The sequence below is a fragment of the Hylobates moloch genome, unplaced genomic scaffold, assembly GCF_009828535.3.
Source record: "Hylobates moloch isolate HMO894 unplaced genomic scaffold, HMol_V3 SCAFFOLD_11, whole genome shotgun sequence".
NCBI lineage: Eukaryota > Metazoa > Chordata > Mammalia > Primates > Hylobatidae > Hylobates > Hylobates moloch.
Window position 1 is genome coordinate 44,083,555 of NW_026652286.1, and position 12,293 is coordinate 44,095,847.

Below are 12,293 nucleotides of genomic sequence, written 5' to 3' on the forward strand. Positions count from 1 at the left end.
GGACAGCGGGGAGAGGGACAGAGAGATAGAGAGAAAGGAACAAAGGAAGGAAAAGAGGGAAGGAAGGAAATTATTTTAAATTCAGTAGGGAGGGCTGGGCACAGTGGCTCATGCCTTAATCCCAGAACTTTGGGAGGTCGAGGTGGGCAGATTGTTTGAGCTCAAGAGTTCAAGACCAACCTGTCCAATGTGACAAAATCCCATGTCTACTAAAAATACAAAAATTAGCTGAGTGTGGTGGCAGGAGCCTGTAATCTCAGCTACTTAGGAGGCTGAGGCAAGAGAATCACTTGAATCCGGGAGGCGGAGGTTGCAGTGAGCTGAGATTGTGCCGTTGCACTCCAGTCTGGGTGACAGAGTGGGACTCCATCGCAAAAAAAGAAAAAAAAAAAAAAAAGAATTTTAAATTAAATAAATAAATTTCAGTAGAGTTCAGATAGAGGTTGGAGTGGGGTGGTGACTGGTTAGGAGCACAAAGGTTATTTCAAAGGGTCAGGTGATCCTCCTGCCTCAGCCTCCTGAGAAGCTGGGACTACATGCACGTGCCATCGCACCAGGACTTATATTATCATTTTTGAAAGTTTAAACAAAAAAAGATTGGAGCTGGGTGTGGTGGCTCATGCCTATAATCCCAGAACTTTGGGAGGCCAAGGTGGGAGGATAATTTGAGCTCAGGAGTTCAAATTCCTCAGGAGTTCAAGACCAGCCTGGGTAATATAGCGACATCCCCAACTCTACAAAAAATAAAAGAATTAGCCAGACATGGTGGTGTGCGCCTGTAGTCCTAGCTACTCAGGAGGCTGAGGTGGGAGGATTGCCTGAGTCCAGGAGTTTGAGGTTATAGTGAGCTATGATCATGCCACTGCACTCTAGCCTGGGCAACAGAGCAAGACACGTCTCAAAAAACAAAAACAAATAAATACTAGGATAGTTCAAGTCCCCAGTCATCCCCATGGGATGATTCTAACACAAACAATTAGCCTGGCACTCAAGGCCCTCCATGACCTGCAGCTTCTAGAGTTCTAGCTTCTAGAATCGTTATTCCCTTACCCAAACCCTCCACTCTGCCAGGCAGGTCTATAAAGTTACAGTTTGTCCTGAGGATTAGACAAGATGACCGCAGGGGACAGGCTCTGGATTAGCTACGAATTACAACAGTAACAGCAACGATAATGATAGTCTTTATTATGCCAGGACATAAGTGACAGAGAAAAGACTAGAAGGCATTGTATTGGGCAGTTTTGTTTATTTTACTTAATTTTTTTAATAAAATTTTAAAAAATGTGGAACTCTTCACAAATTTGCATGTCATCCTTGCACAGGGGCCATGCTAATCTCTGTATCATTCCTATTTTATTTTATTTTGTTCCAATTTTAGTATACATGCTGCCGAACCAAGCACTGGGCAGTTTTAAAAATGAGGAAATCTGAGGCTCAGGAATTAGGTGACTTACATGGTCTAGTCATGTAAGTAGTAAGTTGTCTACCTTGTCCCTATATTATTCTCTCTCTCTTTTTTTTTTTTTTTGAGATGGAGTCTCGCTCTGTCGCCCAAGTTGGGGTGCAGTAGTGCGACCTCAGCTCACTGCAACCTCTGCCTCCCGGGTTCATGTGATTCTTGTACCTCAGCCTCCCAAGTAGCTGGGATAATAGGCATGAGCCACTGCACTCAGCCAGCCTACATTACTCTCTACAGCTGTTAAATAGACAATCATTGAGTGAATGAATAAAAGCTAGCATATTCTCAGCAAATCAAAGAAGCCGTGTGCTTTTCCTCATGAAAATCAACTTTTTTAATTTTTTGAGACAGTTTTGCTCTTGTTGCCCAGGCTGGAGTGCAATGGCACGACCTCAGCTCACTGCAACCTCCACCTGCCAGGTTAAAGCGATTCTCCTGCCTCAGCCTCCTGAGTAGCTGGGATTACAGGCGCCAGCCAACACACCGGTCTAATTTTTTTTATTTTTAGTAGAGATGAGTTTTCACCATGTTGGCCAGGCTGGGCTTGAACTCCTGACCTCAGGTGATCCATCTGCTTGGGCCTCCCAAAGTGCTGGGATTACAGGAGTGAGCCACCGCGCCAGGCCGAAAATCAACTTCTTAATCAAAATAATCAAACAGCTCCAATTTCAAAACTAATCACTAAAGAATTTTTTTCTGAGGATCCGAGAGCTTTACAAATATTAAAGGGCCAAAACTCCTCTGAAAACAGCAAGCACCAAGAAAAGTCTTCTACTAGGAGGGACGTTGGCAGTATCTCAAGGGTGAGAGGGGGAGGCTGGAAGGAAATGCTGGTGCTAAAGGGAAGGACTGCCGTTTCAGGAGCCTGACCTTCAGCTTATTTACCATGGCCTCATTCTACCTCTTCAGAGGATAGTGGCTGATTAATGAGGCAGTGTTGGTAAGCCTGAGTCTTCCTGGGAAGAAAAGCAGAGGGCAAATCAAAACCCAGAGAGGATTCATTATAACATCCAACAGGCCCACTCAGTTCTCTCTCAAGAAGGCCTTTCTACAAAACAGCTAAGAACCTCTCCACCCTGTTTCACTGTCACAGAAGAGTAAAATGGCTCTGTCCCTACAGGCAACATATCAACATATCTAGCACAATGTTTGCTCACAAACACAGAACTATTATAAGAAATGTGAGGCCGGGCGCGGTGGCTCATGCTTGTAATCCCAGCACTTTGGGAGGCCGAGGTGGGCGGATCACGAGGTCAGGAGATCGAGACCACGGTGAAACCAAAAAAATTAGCCGGGGTGGTGGGGGGCCTGTAGTCCAGTTTGGGGGGTGAGGCGAGAATGGGTGAACCGAGCGTCAGCCTCTCAAGTTGCCAGGGTTGAAAGCCCCTGGAGGGGTGATGGGTCACTTACTAGCTACGTGGCTTAATGCAAGTCAGAGGCAAATTACTGAGAACTAAGCTAGGGTCGGATCAGCTCTAAACTACCTTTTCAGGGCCAGGCACAGTTGCTCATGCTTGTAATCTCAGCACTTTTGGAGGCCAAGATGGGAGGATCACTTGAGCCAAGGAATTTGAGACCAGCGTGGGCAACACAGTGAGACCCTGTCTCAAAAAAAAAAAAAAAAAAAAATATATATATATATATATATATTTGCCTATCCATCTATCTATCTATAGATAGATAGATAAATAGATATATATCAAAAAAAGAAAATTGGCTGGGCATGGTGGTGTGTGTCTGCAGTCCTGGCAACTTGGGAGGCTGAGGTGGGAGGATCACTTGAGCCCAGGAGTTTGAGGTTACAGTGAGCTATGATCATGCCACTGCACTCTAGCCTGGGCAACAGAGTGAGACTCGGTCTCTAAAAATATAAGGTACCTTTCCACTTCCAAAAATTCCCATGATTCTTTCCACAGGATACCATTCTCAAGCAACAAATCTTGTAGTAGAACTTGTCTCCTCAGAATCTGGTCAAAACATCACTAGTTAGGGTGTTCTTTCCAAAAAATAGCAAATCTCCTAGAAACAGGCACATTGTGTGTTACCCTATTAGGACCCATCCCCAAAGCAAGGCAGATGTGGGTGCTTCATTAATACTCTGTTGAAAGGAGGAGGTCCTTGGAAACTGGTAGTACCAACTTAGCATGGCATACAATGAAAGGTGATTGGAGCCACACTCGAGGAACTACAAGGCAGCTTTTCATAAATAAAAGCCACAAAATGCAATTTATAAGTACATCTGTCTAAACAGACTAAAGAAAAGTAGCTTTCTATACCTAGGTCTTCACCCCTTCTCCTCCCCACCTCTCTACTTTATCATCCCTGTCCTACACAGCACTGAGACCCCTGTCTTTCTGGTTCCAGGTCCACTTTTCCTTTTCCCACATCAGAATGCCTTTAGTCACTGATAGAAATGAACAAACATGAATATGAGTTCTAAACAGGAAGACAGATTGTCTCAAGAACCAACTTGTCAATATGTTACTAATACGTGAAATAAGTGGGAATGGTGTCTAACATGGGCATGATAAAATCCTAAAATACATATTGTGCTAGGGATTTGAACAAATTTCAGGATTTTTAAGGAAGGCTGTGTCTCACATCTCAATTAATCTTCCCAAAAGAACCCTAAGAGGCAAGGTTTATTCCAATTTTATCAATTAGGAACCTAAGGCTCAGTAAGAAGAAAATACCTGCCTCAAGGTTGACTGGTAAGGCTGCAGAGCCAGAACTCAAAAAGACGTCTTCTAAATCCAGTGCTCTCTCCAGCACATCTCAGCTACATCCTCTTTCTCATCAGTATAGGTCTTTATGTATACAAAGCATTTCTGCATTCATTGTTCATACTGCTTCTGCCACAGCTCATGAAAAGGGCAATGCAGGTGTCTAAATGGCACCAGATATATACCCATCTTTTTTTTTTTTTTTTTTTTTGAGACAGGGTCTTGCTCTGTCACCCAGGCTGGAGCGCAGTGGCACAATCATAGCTCACTGCAACCTCAAACTTCTGGGCTCAAGTGATCTTCCCGCCTCAGCCTTACAAGTAGCTGCTGCTACAACAGGCACGCGCCACCATGCCTGGCTATTTTTAATTTTTAGTAGCGATGAAGTCTCGCTATGTTGCCTAGGCTGGTTTCGAACACCTGGGCTCAAGCGATCCGCCTGCATTGACCTCCCAAAGTGTTGGAATTAAAAGGTGTGAGCCACCGTGCTGTCCTATCCACACTTTTAAAGATGCTAATAAATAACTTGATCACCATTAGAGAAAATAAATCCTATGTATCTGGCATCACTGAGAAGTACAAAATTTCACATAAGCAATTTTCCTACTAACTGAAATTTATCCCTTTTAAGGAAAAGCTCTTTCTTTATTTCAAAACATATTCTCCAAAATACATAAGGTATGTTACTCTTTACTTAGAATTAATGAAATTTAATCAGGGATATTCGACTATAAACATGATATAAACATCCTACATACTGTGCTAGGAATTCAAAGATTTTTTTTTTTTGAGACAGGGTCTCACTCTGTTGCCCAGGCTGGAGTGCAGTGGTGCAATCTCAGCTCACTGCAACCTCCGCCTCCCAGCCTCAAGTGATCCTCCCCACCTCAGCCTCCCAAGTAGCTGGGGCTACCGGTGTGCAGGACCATGCCCGGCTAGTTTTGTACTCTTTGTAGAGATGGGGTTTTGCCATGTTGCCCAAGCTGGTCTCAAACTCCTGAGCTCAAGCGATCAGCCCACCTTGGCCTCCCAAAGTGCTGGGATTACAGGTGTGAGCCACTGTGCCTGGCCCAAGGGTAAATCTTTAAACTTGAGTTTATAATCTTGTAAAGGAAGAGACACATCTGTAACCATAATATGAAGCCAAAGAACATGGGCTTGGGGTGTGCTGAAAGGAAGGTAAGACAACACAAGCAAGGCTAGTGGGGACCAACAACCCAGGGTGACTTACTGAAGAGAAGTGGGAGGCACTGAAGAGTCCTGGGCAAGAGAATGGTATACTACTTGTGCTTTTTGAAAAGATGACTCTAGCACAACAGGGAGGCCAGAGGCAGAAAATAGACTTAGGTGGCAGCTGTAGAGGTAGAGAGAAAACTGCACTGCCAGGGCAGGGGCAGTAGAAACTAAAACAGGTGGATCTGAAAGGCATTACAGACGTAGAGACAATGCTCTTAGCATATAGGGGTGTGGGAAAGGTGGGGAGCTAAAGAGAACACTAAGATTCTTGCTTTCATGGAAAGACTTCGGAATGAGAAAATAAGAGTAGGTACTGGTTTAAAGGAGCTGTGAGGGACTAACTCAGGATGGGATGATGGGGAATGCTTTACAGAGGAAGTGACATTTAAGCTAGATATTAAAATATGAGCAAGATAAGTAGAGTTTCATCAAAAAGTAAAAAAGGAGCATTCTAGGCAGAGAAAACAGCACGTGCAAAGACAGAGCATATTACAGTTGAACAATGGCATGCAGTTTTAGGGAGGTGCATCAGATGATAAGAAGGGTAATAAGTAAGGCCAGGGGCGGTGGCTCACGCCAGCACTTTGGGAGGCCAAGGCAGGTGGATCATGAGGTCAGGAGATTGAGACCATCCTGGTCAACATGGTGAAACCCCGTCTCTACTAAAAATACAAAAATTAGCTGGGTGTGGTCGCGTGCCTGTAATCCCAGCTACTCAGGAGGCTGAGGCAGGAGAATCATTTGAACCCAGGAGGTGGAGGTTGCAGTGAGCCGGGATCATGCCACTGCACTCCAGTCTGGTGACAGAGGAAGACTCCGTCTCAAAAAAAAAAGGGTAAGTAATATTAAATTGTGAGGCACTTGCCTCATGCTAAGAAATTGTAGATGATGAAAAGACAATCAAGGTTTCTAAAGGAAGAGGGTAAAGGGGAACAGCATGATCAGGGCTATGTTTCAGAAGGGAAACTGTATAAAGTACAGACTGGAATGGTAAGACAAAGTAGGAAGGCAATACAGCATAATGGCTAAGATTATGAGGTCTGAACTTAAGACAACCTAATACAAATTCTGGGTTTATAGCTTAATAGCTCTGCAACCTTGGGCAAGTTATTTACTCTCTCTGTGCCTTCATTTTCCCCAGCTGTAAAATGGGAATAATAATAGCACTTTATCAGGCACATGCCACCACACCTGGCTATTTTTTTTTTTTTTTTTTTTGTAGAGACAGGATCTTGCTATGTTGTCCAAGCTGGTCTCGAACTCCTGAACTAAAGTGAAGCTCCCACCTTGGCCTCCCAGAGCACTGGGATAACAGGTATGAGCCACTGTGCCCAGCCCATAGTTCCTAATTACGCCTTTTTGTATTTTATTAATTTATCTTTCTCTTACTGCCTTAAGTTCCATGAAATCACAAACTGTGTGCTCACCACTGAATTCTTAGAAATCAGCACAATGGCTGGCACAGCATAAGTGCTTGATAAATACTTCTTGAATGAATGAAAGGTTCCAAACTATATATTTTAAATGAACTCTATTTAAAGGTAACCTTTATATAGAACCGCAGGACACATAGAAGAAGACAGTTTGAAGTAAGGGATATTTGGAAACTTGTTCCCTCTGCTTCCCCCTGGTTCTTAAGTCAGTTCTATAGTTCTGTAAAACTTTACAGAATGCAGTGCAAAAACCATTGTCTGTTACAAGCAAGAAGTAATGTATGTCTGAAGTAAGGCAATGACAATAAAGATGCAACAATAGCTTTGAGAACTATTTAACATAGGCCCTGACAACCAATTACAGTAGGCCCTCTGTATCCATGGGTTCCACATGTGTGGATTCAACCAACCTGAGATGAAAAACATTTTGGGGGAAAAAAAAGCATCTGTACTGAAGATGTATAAACATTTTTTCTTGTCATTATTCTAAACAACACAATGTAACAACTATTTACATAGTATTTACATTGCATTATATAAGTAACCCAAAGATGATTTAAACTATAGGAAGGATGTGTGTAGGTTATATGCTAATATTATACCATTTTATATAGAGACTTGAGCATCCAAGGATTTTGGTATCTGTGTGAAGTCCTGGAACCAATACCTCACAGATACTGAGGGACAACTGTATAAATGAAGAATGAGAAAAGGAAAATTCTTGAAGCACCTCTAAATTTCCCAGCTTGAGTGAACAAATAGATGAACATGCGTGCCAAAAAGCAAGATAAGAATGTAAGAGTGGCTGGGCACAGTGGCTCACGTTTGTAATCCCAGCACTTTGGGAGGTCGAGGCAGGTGGGTCACTTGAGGCCAGGAGTTCGAGACCAGCCTGGCCAACATGGTGAAACCCTGTCTCCACTAAAAATACAAAAAAAATTAGCCGGGCATGGTGGCAGGCACCTGTAATCCCAGCTACTCAGGAGGCTGAGGCAGAAGAATTGCTCAAACCCAGGAGGTGGAGGTTGCAGTTAGCCGAGATCACACAATTGCAATCCACCCTGGGAAACAAGAGCAAAACTCCATCTCAAAAAAAAAAAAAAAAAAGAATGTAAGAGTAACAATAACAATTTCCATTCATTTGAGCATAGTATCACCCCATCAAGCAAATACTATTAATACCCTCGACTTATAGAATAAATCTTTCACGATGTTAAGCAACTGTCATGATCTTTATTAGCAAAGATTATGAGGCTAATAAGTAGCAGAATTAAGATTCAAACTGAAGACTGTCCCACTCCAAGCCCAAAATCTAAACCGTCTTGCTATATTGGCAAGCAGTTTGAGAGTTAGGTCTTAGATGTGAGATATCTACTGGATATACAGTTAGAAATAATCAGTAACTAATGAAAAATATGATTTGGGGTTAGAGATATGGATCTGGGCTCCATTTGGAACAGTGAATAAATTCAGAAGAGTGTCTATGAGAAGATCATGCTTGCTTGTAAGGCCTGTAAATGGGTGATGTACTCATTTGTGATTGAAGTTTGTTGATTTACCAAGGTCTCTGCCTTGCACAGATCTAGCGGGCATCAGCATTAAGAGAAGAAGTAAAACACTTTAGGAGAAATTCCAGATCTCTGGGGATTCCTGTTAGGACCTTTATATTATTTTTATTTTGGGAGAATTTAACAGAAAGACAGTGACACCAATGTCAACAAAAAAAATGAGACAGCAAAGGTGATAAAGAGAATAGATTTGGGGATCATCATTTTCTCTTCTGCTTGAGATTCCACAGCTCTCAACAAAAATGACTATTATTTGTGTATGGCTCTTTACAACTAACAAAGTGTTTCCCATTTACAAGGTATTTCCTGTTTACCAATAATGTCAGAAGAACCTTACAACAGCCCTTTAAGGTGAGGACATTATTATTTTCACTTTACCAAAGAGGAATGAAGTCCAGAAAAGTTAAATTTACCTTGCCTAAGGTCATACAGCTAAAAAGCAACTGGGCCACGATGTAACCATGGTTTTCTGGCTCCTCCCTTTCCAGAAGACTCACCTGAGATAACATGAGCCATTCACTTATGAACCAAGAGTCATCATCCCTATGTATACTTTCACTACATTTAAAAATAAAACAATAGGGGGATAGTGACTGGGAAGGGGCTAATGGTATGCTGGTAATGTTCTGCTTCTCGATGTAGGTGCTAGTAACACAGGTGTGTTCACCTTGTGGAAAGTCCTTGAGCTGTAAACTTTGTGTACTTTTCTGTATATATGTCATACTATAATTATTAAATACCAGGCAAGCCAGGTCCGGAGGCTTGCACTTGTAATCCCAACGGCTCAGGAGGCTGAGATGGGAGGATCACTTGAGCCCAGGAGTTCAAGACCAGCCTGGGTGACAAAGCAAGACCCCCATCTCTCAAAAAAAAAAAAAAAAACTGGGCACGGTGGCTTACGCCTGTAATCTTAGCACTTTGAGAGGCCGAGGCAGACAGATTACCTGAGGCCAGGAGTTTGAGACCAGCCTGGCCAACATGCTAAAATCTCGTCTCTAATAAAAATACACACACACACACACACACACACACACACACACACACACACACACACACAATTAGCCAGGTGTGGTGGTGCATGCCTATAAGCCCAGCTACTCAGGAGGCTGAGGCACAAGAAGTGCTTGAACCTGGAAGGTGGAGGCTGCAGTGAGCTGAGATCATACTACTTCACTCCAGCCTGGGTGACAGAGTGAGACTCTGTCTCAAGAGAAACAACAACAAATAAAAAAAAATTAGCCAGGTATGGTGGCATGCCTGAAGTCTCAGCTACTCAGGAGGCTGAGGCTGGAGGATCACTTGAGCTCAGGAGTTTGAGGCTTCAGTGAGCTATGATTGTGCCACTGTACCCCAGCCTGAGTGACACAGCAAGATCCCATCTTTTTTTTTTTTTTTTTTTTTGCAGTGGTGTGATCTTGGCTCACTGCAACCTCTGCCTTCCAGTTTCAAGCGATTCTCCTGCCTCAACCTGCCAAGTAGCTGGGATTCCAGGTGTCTACCACCCCCAGCTAATTTTTGTATTTTTAGTAGAGACGGGGTTTCACTATGTTGGCCAGGCTGGTCTTGAACTCCTGACCTTGTGATCTGCCTGCCTCAGCCTCCCAAAGTGCTGGGATTACTGGCATGAGCCATCGCGCCTGGCCAAGATCCCATCTCTTAAAAAAAAAAAAAAAAAAAAAAGCAAGCAAAACTGATAATCAAACTCGGAACACTAAGTTGGATATGTCACATTTTTTACTCAATTTCTCAAACAGTAGCTACCTATATAGGACATCTACCAGTTACATAAGGATGTACAAAATTCTTGCACACTCAAATAATATATCCACCCAATTGTCCCAATCCAGAATGTCTTAGTGATGTGAAAGAATCTGACAGGATTGGAAGTAAGAGAAGCCCAGGAAAGGGTGAAGATTTTTGTTAATGAAAACAAAAATGGCATTGAAAATGGAGCTATCCTACATCATCAATGATGAGATATCTCAATTTCAGAGATAACAAAAATATAAAAAAAAAAAATGGCCAGTGACAATTGAAAGATACTATCAATTGTAAAATAAATTCAATTTCAGTGTTAAAATATAAAAAAGCAAAAAAAAAAAAAAGCAAGCAAGCATTTTAAAACAAAGGAAATATAATATTCTAATCTCAAAAGGTAGCTCAGTTGTGGAATAACAGATTTGTGAAGCACATCTCCTTGTACAAGCTCTTTGTTTTAGAGATAAGGACACTAAAGCCTTCATTTAAGTTATTAAATAACCTTACTAAATTAAAGCTCAAACATCAGAAAGTTGATAACTACAATTACAAAGCTGGTTCCTTGAATGCTCGTTCTCTTGCTACTACCCAGATGCCTCCTTTAAATCCAAAAGAAGATTTACATATTAATTCCATATTAAAACTCTATTTTGACTTTCATATTTCTTTACTTCATTAACTCACTAAAAAATAATAAAAGTTAATTTTTAAAAATCAATTAAAGCTGGGCACGGTGGCTCATGCCTATAATCCCAGCACTTTGGAAGGCTGAGGCAGGTGGATCACTTGAGGTCAGGAGTTCCAGACCAGCCTGGCCAACATGGTGAAACCCCATCTCTACTAAAAATACAAAAATCAGTTGGGCATGATGGCAGGTATCTGTATTCCCAGCTACTTGGGAGGCTGAGGCATGAGAATTGCTTGAACCCGGGAAGTGGGGGTTGCAGTGAGCCAAGATTGCACCACTGCACTCCAGCCTGGGAAACAGAGCAAGACTCCATTTAAAAAAAAAAAAAAAAAAAAAAAACTGAGCTGGGTGCGGTGGCTCACGCCTGTAATCCCAGCGCTTTGGGAGGCTGAGGCAGGTGGATCACCTGAGGTCAGGAGTTCGAGAACAGCCTGGCCAACATAGTGAAACCCTGTCACTATTAAAAAAAAAAAAAAATAGCTGGGCATGGTAGCAGGTGCCTGTAATCCCAGCTACTAGGGAGGCTGAGGCAGAAGAATCACTTGAACCCAGGAGGTGGAGGTTGCAGTAAGCCAAGATCACACCACTGCACTCCAGCCTGGGCAACAAGAGCAAAACTCCATCTCAAAAAAAAAAAAAAATTAATTAATTAAGATGATTAATTAATTAAGTTTAGGAAACTTCATTTCTTGCTTATACGAGTTTGTTTCCTTGTTCTTCAAAACCAGTGAAGCAATACAAAGTTAGATAAAAGACAAAATTAGTAATCTCCCAGCCCCTTTCCATTCCTCTCCAAGGCCTCCTACAAGATGAGAAATGGTAACATATTTTTGTGCCCCCCAAAAACATAAATACAAATATATTGGAAAGGGTTTTGTTGTTCTCTGTTTTTAGAAAACTAGGTTTAAACTTTACACGTTGCTCTGCAACTTATCTCATCTAATAATTTATCAACATCTCCCCAAGCGTCAATAACTAAAATTCTAACTCATACTTTTAAAAAGCTACATAAAAGTCCATATAAGGAGTATCCATAATGTGTTCACATATTTTTCTGTTGAGGGAATGGCTATTTTCAATGTTACCATTTCAAATAATGCTGTAATGAGTATCCTTGACATATTTCAAGTGAAAGAAAAAAAACTATTTTTACACACATACTTTCCTTGTTGTCCCATGTTTTGATTACTCCCGGTCTTATCATCATCCCTACCTCCCTTGCTCAGAGAATCATTCTCAGGGTCCAGTGTGATGACAGAGAGCAAAGTAACTTGGAGAATGTCAAGACAAGACATGTGATAGTTACTGTTGGTAAATTGGAAATGGCCTGTCTTGGCTGCCTCTCTCAGTCACTTGCACATGCTATTCCCCTCCTCCCCTTACATGTGCTCCCTGTTCTGGTCTCAGCAGCTGCTTCCAACTCAACTG

General features: G+C 42.1%; 1 protein-coding gene and 1 non-coding gene across 5 annotated transcripts in view; both read right to left on the reverse strand.

Moving 5' to 3' along the window:
* The window catches only part of NUMA1 (nuclear mitotic apparatus protein 1), a 78,559-nt gene that overhangs the window by 44,128 nt on the left and 22,138 nt on the right, over positions 1-12,293 (reverse strand). The window lies entirely within an intron of this gene.
* Positions 1,278-1,384, reverse strand: LOC116477504 (U6 spliceosomal RNA). Its single transcript, XR_004250477.1, has one exon. It is a non-coding gene; the product is annotated as a U6 spliceosomal RNA (small nuclear RNA).